This window comes from Gorilla gorilla, chromosome X (assembly GCF_029281585.2).
Source record: "Gorilla gorilla gorilla isolate KB3781 chromosome X, NHGRI_mGorGor1-v2.1_pri, whole genome shotgun sequence".
In the NCBI taxonomy this organism is placed as follows: domain Eukaryota; kingdom Metazoa; phylum Chordata; class Mammalia; order Primates; family Hominidae; genus Gorilla; species Gorilla gorilla.
Window position 1 is genome coordinate 135,421,426 of NC_073247.2, and position 8,066 is coordinate 135,429,491.

Below are 8,066 nucleotides of genomic sequence, written 5' to 3' on the forward strand. Positions count from 1 at the left end.
GTCCCAGCTTCTCAGGGGGCTGAGGCGTGAGAATCGCTTGAACCCAGGAAGCAAAGGTTGCCGTGAGCTATGATCGTGCCACCACACTCCAGCCTGGGTGACAGAGCGAGACTCCGTCTCAAAAAAAAAAAAAAAAAAAGAAAGAAAGAAATGGCAGAAGTATATGTCCACAATAATTCTAAGTTTTAAAAAACTTGTTCTTCACTGCAGATATTTTGAAAAACACTATCTAGAATGGACTAGATAACATTGACATTATTTGTTCTTTAAAGGTTAGCTAAAATTGGCCAGGAACAGCGGCTCACACCTGTAATCCCAGCACTTTAGGAGGCCGAGGTGGGAGGATCACTTGGGCTCAGAAGTTCAAGACCAGCCTGAGGAACATAGTCTCTATTTTTTTTTTTTTCTAATCAAAGCATTTAAAAAAAAAAAAAAGATTAGCTAAAACTTAGCTAAAACCCAACTAGACCTGGTGACTCTCCATTCTCTTCTGTGGTTATTGCTCTTTTCAGGTTCTCTACTTCTTGGGTCAGTTTTGGTAGTTTATAGTTTGCTAGGAAACCAGTCATTTCTTCTACATATTCACATTTGTTACCCACAATAGTTTCTTAAAATTTTTATCATATGGCTGTGTTTTTATCGACTTGCTCGTTACTAATATTTTTCCCTCCTTTCCCCTTCTTTCCTTTTTTTTTTTCTTCCTACCTTAGGCTAGCTGACAGTTTGTCTGTTCTATTAGTCGTTTCAAAAAAAAAAAAAAGCCAAAAAACGCCTGCTTTAGGGGCTGGATGGGAGGGTCCAGTCCAGGGTAGAAAGCTGGGTTAGTTGAGAGTGGGCAGATGAGGCCAGTCTGAGCCAAAGGAAAGGAGCGGCGGAGGCGGCTCAGCGGACTCAGCCCTGCCAAGGAGAATTCCTAGGGCCGGACCTAGAGTTTTCCGGGCCCCATCTTCCGACGTCGCCGCCCCGGATGTCATCTTATCCTCCTTTGTCTCCGCCTCCCCCTCTCCTCCTCCCGCGCTGGGCTCGCGGTGCCTGGTTCCTCTTGGAGCCGCTTCTTCCGCCGCCGCCGCCGCCGCCGCCGCCACTCGGTTCATCCTCCTGCACCAGATGGCCAATCGAGTGATCAGGCTGTACACAGTGGTAGTCAGTCTCAGGACCTCAACTGAAAGCACAGCTAGAAGGGTGACTTTCACAGGGTCGGTTAACAAAAATATTCTAGAGCTATTATCGCACTCCGTGGGTCTTTTTGTTGCTGGTGCTTATGGCCTTCCCATCATGTGTTCCCTGTCGATGTGCACTTTCTGGTATGGATAGACACAGGACACCTCTGTATGACCTCCCTATTGAGCAAAAGATGTATGGAGAATCAAAAATTGAACACAGTATGACATACATTGGCCTTATATTGTTAAAGCCATGGAGAACCATAAGGATGAGCTTACCACCATTTCTGTACTGGTTGGAACTTTCAGTGAGTCAAAAAAAGAGAAATACAGGAAACTCTACAATACGTAGCTAGTGCAGCACTATCCAATAGAAAGATAACATGAGCCAAAAATGTGAGCTGTGAGTGTCATTTTGAATGCTCTTGTAGCTACATTAGAAAAAGTTAAACAGGTAAAATAAATCTTAATAGATTTATTATTATTATTAAGTCTCGTTCTGTGGCCCAGGCTGTTGTGCAGTGGCACGGTCTCAGCTCACTGCAACCTCTGCCTCCTGGGTTCAAGCAATTCTCCTGTCTCCGCCTCCCGAGAAGCTGAGACTACAGGTGCGTGCCACCACACCTGGCTAATTTTTGTATTTTTAGTAGAGATGGGGTTTCACCATGTTGGTCAGGCTGGTCTCAAACTCCTGACCTCAGGTGATCCACCCACCTCAGCCTCCCAAAGTGTTGGGATTACAGGCGTGAGCCACTGCGCTCGGCCAAATCGTAATAGATTTAATATTATATATCCAAAATAGATCATAATCAATTAATATGAAAAATATGAGATATTTTACTTTTTTTTTGCATTCTAAGTCTTTGAAATCTTGTCTGTTTACACTTACAACACATTTCCAATCAGATTAGCTTCGCTGCATTCCAGGTGCTCAATAGCAACCACCATTTCGGACAGTGCAGTTTCTTCTATTTCTGCCATTGAGGTCAAAAGTTCTGGACAGTTACTCTGCTCAATCTCTAGGAGAGACTTAGAAATATATTGACTATCAAGCCAGGCACGGTGGCTTACGCTGATTTTGATCTTGGGGGACACTCAAACCTCAAACTAATAGAATGTTCTCTTGTTTTCTGGCAGGAGTAGCCCTTTTAAAATTTGAATTGATTACAAATTTCTTCCTCGTTTAGGGCAGTGGAAGAAAGGCCAGCATGAAAATATGTTGATTTACAGTTCCCACCATGGCAGGCAGCCCTTTAAATGCTACTTGTTTTTTGCCTAATACATAATTTAATAGATCCTAAATATCCACTCTTTGAAAATTTGTGCACATGTATTCCACTTGAACAATTTTGCAAATTGCACAGAGACACAAAACGGTGGAAGCATTAATAGGTTGAATTTACTTTTTTAAAAGCCAGCTTTTGGGTTTTAGCTCTACGCATTTTTGTTTATTTTTGTGACAGAAACAGAGAGGCATTACTCAGATCCCACTTCATGAAGGCTCTCACTGTCCAGCTTCAAGGAGTTTGGTTAGCTGTTACTGCCATCAGCTGTTAGTAGCTCCAAGGTCAGACCACCTCAGTTTTTGAGCTGAAATCATCCTCAGGATGCCCATGGCTAATGATGGAGCAAAAGGAGGTATTGGGATATAGCCTTTTCTGCTCAATGCAGAACTCATCTGATGGACAATCTTTGCTCCAGAGCTCCCCAGTGGACTGACAGAGACTTTCTCAGGTCTACATTGCAGTCGTACAACACCTCCTTCCCTTTTTTTCTGCAGACATTACTCCTCTATAAACCTTTCGTACCCTTACCTCCCTAGTATCTGTTTCCCTGACAACCCAACCTGTGACGAGTTTCTAGTTCACTCATTTGAGCTTTATCTTTCATTAATTCCCTATTTGTATTTTCTTTTGGATAATTTTGTGGCTTTGCAACTGTGTTTATAGTATATTACTCAGTGTACATATTTTCCACTTTTAATAATAAGAGCATTTATAGTGGAGTATTGCAAACTGCTGGATTTGAATGCTTTTAGGACAGTCATGTACTCTCCAATTCTCCATAGGCCCTTCCTCTACCTATTTTTACATCTAACCACTTCCTACATCTACATCACCTACATAGGCCCTGGACACATTTGTGATTCCTATTGTAAAGCTATACATTTTCCTCTAAATAGAGCCTTAGATGATCCCATAGGTTTTGTTATAAAGCATTTACCTTTTTGTTACTTCCTAAAAAATTTATAACTTCTGTCTTGATTTTCTCTTTTATCTAGGAGTTTTTTGGGGATTTGTGGGTTTTTTTGTTTGCTTGTTTGTTTGAGATGGAGTCTCGCTCTATAGCCTAGGCTGGAGTGCAGTGGCATGATCTCAGCTCACTGCAACCTCTGCCTCCCGGGTTCAAGTGATTCTCCTGCCTCCCAAGTAGCTGGGATTACAGGCGCATGCCACAACGCCCAGCTAAATTTTGTAATTTTTAGGTAGAGACAGTGTTTCGCCATGTTGGCCAGGCTGGTCTTGAACTCCTGGACTCAAGTGATCCACCTGCCTCAGCCTCCCAAAGCTCTGGGGTTTTGTTGTTGTTGTTGTTGTTTTGTCTTGTTTTTTAGAGACAGGTTCTAGCTCTGTCACCCAGGCTAGAGTACAGTGGCACAATCACGGCTCACTGCAGCTTTGACCTCCCAGGCTCAAGCAACCCTCCCACATCAGCCTCTAAAGTACAGGAATGCACCACCATGCTTGGCTACTTTTTTTTTTTTGGAGATGGAGTCTCACTATGTTGCCCAGGCTTTGATCTTGAACAAAATTTTTGTAGAGACAGGAGTCACGCTATGTTGCCCAGACTGGTATCAAACTCCTGGTCTCAAGCAATTCTCCCACCTTGGCTTCCCAAAGCACTGAGAGTACAGGCACAAGCCATTGCACCCAGCCATGATCTAGGGGTATCTAGGAGACTGTTCCTCAGTTTTTAAGTAGTAAAGATATTTTGACCATCTTCAATTATTTATTTTAAATTTTACTGGATTACAATGAGAATGTGTTGCCTCTACAAATCTCTGCTTCTTTAAATTCATGAAGTTTTCCTCTGTGAAGAAGCACACAGTTGATAGACATTAGAACATAATTTACATTAAAAATTTTTTTTCCAAGTTCCCCAGACCTGGAAAACAAAATAGTTTACATTTTAAAATGTGTGTGGAAATATACATATATATGATTATATGTTGAACTTGTTTGTCACATTATTCAGTCATCTATTTTCTAGCTTATTTTTCATCTACTTGATCATTCAAGTTCTGAAGGAGATATATTATAATCTCCCATTATGGTGGTGGTTTTCTATCAAAATCTTCTTGGGTTTCTGAGAGTTTGCTGTAAATATTAAGCTGCGATACTTCAGTACATAAAAGTTTGTGATTCATCACTTCAACAAGGATTGAACCATTTATGCCCCCTTTTCGTCTTGTTTAATGCATTTGATCTTGAATTCCACTTTTTTTTTTAATAAAGCTTGATGGCTTAAGCAACGCATTTATAACCTCACAGTTTCTGTGAAGCCTAGAGTCCTGACCTAACTGGGTCTTCTGCTTCAGATTCTCTCATAAGATTGCAATCAAGGTGTCCATTTAGGGTCTTTCACAGGCTGCAATCAAGGTGTCAGCTGGGGCTGCAGTCTTATCTCAAGGCTCACTGTGACAGGATGCACTTCCAAGATCACTCAGATGGTTGCTGGAAGGATTCAGCTCCTTGCTGGCTGTTGGACTAAAGGCCCCAGTTCCTTGCCAGGGGGCCCTCTGCATCAGCGTAATCACTTAGGAAGAGCCAGAGACAGAATATGAGCAAGACACAGAAGCTACAGTCTTTTGTAACCTAACTATGAAAGTGACATCTCATCACTTTTGCCATGGCTCATTTGTTACAAGCAAGTCTCTGGGTCCAACACAAGAGGAGGGATTTACAAGAGGGTGAATATTGAAGAGGTGAGGATCATTGGGAGCCATTTTAGAAGCAGCCTACTACAGCTTGGTGCAGGATTTTTTTTTTTTTTTTTTTTTTTGAGACGGAGTTTCACTCTTGTCGCCCAGGCTGGAGTGCAATGGCACAATCTCAGCTCACTGCAACCTCTGCCTCCCGGGTTCAAGCGATTCTCCTGCCTCAGCCTCCTGAGTAGCTGGGATTACAGGTGTGCGCCACCATGCCCAGCTAATTTTTGTATTTTTAGTAGAGATGGGGTTTCACCATGTTGGCCAGGCTGGTCTCAAACTCCTGACCTCAGGTAATCCACCCACCTCGTCCTCCCAAAGTGCTGAGAATTATAGGCGTGAGCTACCTCACCTGGCCTGGTACAGGATTTTTGGTTAGGAGTTCTTTTCTCCCAATTTTCTGCAGATGGTATTCCACTGTTTTCTACCTTTCTGTGTTGTAGATTTTTAAAACACAAAAAAACTAGCCAGGCATGGTGGTGCACACCCGTAGTCCCAGCTACTTGGGAGGCTAAGGCAGGAGGATCACCTGAGCCTGGACATGTTGAGGCTGCAGTGACCTGTGATCATGCCACAGCACTCCAGCCTGGGTGACAGAGTGAGACCCTGAAAAAAAGTAAGAAAGAGAGAGAGAGAAGGAAGGGAAGGAGGGAAGGAAGGAAGGAAGGAAGGAAGGACAGAAGGAAGGAAGGAAGGAAAGAAAGAAAGAAAGAAAGAAAAGAAAGAAAGGAAAGAAAGAAAAAGAAAGAAAGAAGAAAGAAAAAGAAAGAAAGAAAGAAAGAAAGAAAGAAAGAAAGAAAGAAAGAAAGAAAGAAAGAAAGAAAGAAAGAAAGAAGAAAGACAAGACAAGACTGGGCTCACGCCTGTAATCCCAGCACTTTTGGGAGACCGAGGCGGGCGGATCACGAGGTCAGGAGATCGAGACCATCCTGGCTAACACGGTGAAACCCTGTCTCTACTAAAAATACAAAAACAGCCAGGCGTGGTGGCAGGCGCCTGTAGTTCCAGCTACACAGGAGGCTGAGGCAGGAGAATGGTGTGAACCTGGGAGGCGGAGCTTGCAGTGAGCCGAGATGGCGCCACTGCACTCCAGCCTGGGAGCGAGACTCTGTCAAAAAAAAAGAAGAAGAAGAAGAAGAAGAAAAGAAGAAAGAGAGAAAGAGAGAGAGAGAAATAAATAAATAAATAAATAAATAAATAAATAAATAAATAAATAAATAAATAAATAAATAAAGTGGTGTTACCAGAGCCCAAGAATCAGGGTTATCCAGCGCAAGCCTGTCTGGCAGGATCTGGGGTTATAGAGGAGCTGCAACCAGTACCAGACATATTACCCAAGACAGAAAGGAAGTTCTACAGAAATGTCCAAGCTTCTCCCGGTTCCCAGTCTTCAGCCTTTTACCAGTGCCTCCCAGTGGCCAAAGCTAGCTGGAAGCTAGAATGTGTTCTTTCTGTTTGGAAACTTACAGGTTTTCTCTTTATACTTGGAATTCAAGGATTTCACAACGATAAATTTTGATGTGTGTCTCTTTTCATTATCATTCATAAGACTCAGTGAACACTTTTAATCTGCAAACCCAAATCTTTCTTCAACTCAGGGAAATTTTCTTCTATTATTTATCTAGTTAGGTTTTCGCTTTCTTATATTCACTTTGTCCTTCTGGACTCCTATCATTTTCACAACAGATCTCCTGAGTTTCTTAATCCTCAATGATTTCTATTTCTTTACATTTTTGTTCTCTGTTGAAAGCTATTTCTTCCGCTTGATCTTCCAGATTGCTAATTTGGTTCTCAGTTAAGGATCATCCTCTTTTCCAGTTTGTGCACTAATTTTTTTTTTAATTCTAAAATCATGTTTTCTAGTTCTAGATTGTCTTTTTTGTGCTCTAATTGCACATCCTTGAGAACTTTCGTTACTTGTTTGTTACACTTTATCATTTGACACACGTGTATATAATATACGCCAAGCACTGTTCTAAATATTTTACAAATATTAACTTGTTTAATCATTTACTAATTCTCTGTGACTCTTCCTGTGACTCTGCATCAATAGAAGCCATCTGTCTAGTTGTGTGAGTTAGTCTTCCTCCCTCTAGTTAATAAATGTCCTCAAATGGGTCATTTCTCCTTACCTGCTCATGGTTTTGACTTCTTAGCAGTTAGGTCAGATTAGGGTCTCCTGAGCAGTGGTAAACCAGTGAGTGGTGGAAGACTAAGCAGTTTTTGCTGTTGTAGGTGAGAAATCAACTAGATGAAGAGATATTATGCCTTTGCTGAGACATAGGAAGGAAGCCTCTTTGCCCCAAGCCTCCCTGAGCATACGTGGCAATCTCTTCCAACCATAGGGGCTGAAAGTAATTCAGGCCAGCAAAATAGTTTTCCTCAAGTTCCATCATGGTCATGTGAATCAGTCAGGTCCCTTAGGGCTTCAGGAAAGCAGGTGAGCAGGTTGAACCTTCATAGAACAGGCTTCATAGAGCAGAATCAGTCTTTGTTCCAGGTTTCTTTTTTTTAATTTTTTTATTTAAAATTTATTGAGGGCTTTCTGGTATTTACTGGAAAGCCTGCTAGACAAATTCTAAAAGAGCTGTAACACCCCCAGGTTTTAAGAGAGATACCCTGCCCTCGCCGGGCGCGGTGGCTCACACCTGTAATCCCAGCACTTTAGGAGACTGAGGCAGGTGGATCACGAGGTCAGGAGATCGAGACCATCCTGGCTAACACAGTGAAACCCCATCTCTACTAAAAATACAAAAAATTAGCCGGGCGCCTGTAGTCCCAGCTACTTGGGAGGCTGAGGCAGGAGAATGGCTTGAACCTGGGAGGCAGAGCTTGCAGTGAGCCAAGATCGCACCACTGCACTCCAGCCTGGGCGACAGAGTGAGACTCTATCTCAAAAAAAAAAAAAAAGAGAG

The 8,066-nt window shown here is 42.4% G+C and overlaps 1 non-coding gene across 1 annotated transcript; it reads right to left on the reverse strand.

Annotated features, from left to right (window-relative positions):
* Window positions 1-7,687: 7,687 nt before the first annotated feature.
* On the reverse strand, window positions 7,688-7,749 carry LOC115932514 (U7 small nuclear RNA). The gene has a single exon (XR_004068784.1). It is a non-coding gene; the product is annotated as a U7 small nuclear RNA (small nuclear RNA).
* Window positions 7,750-8,066: the final 317 nt, after the last annotated feature.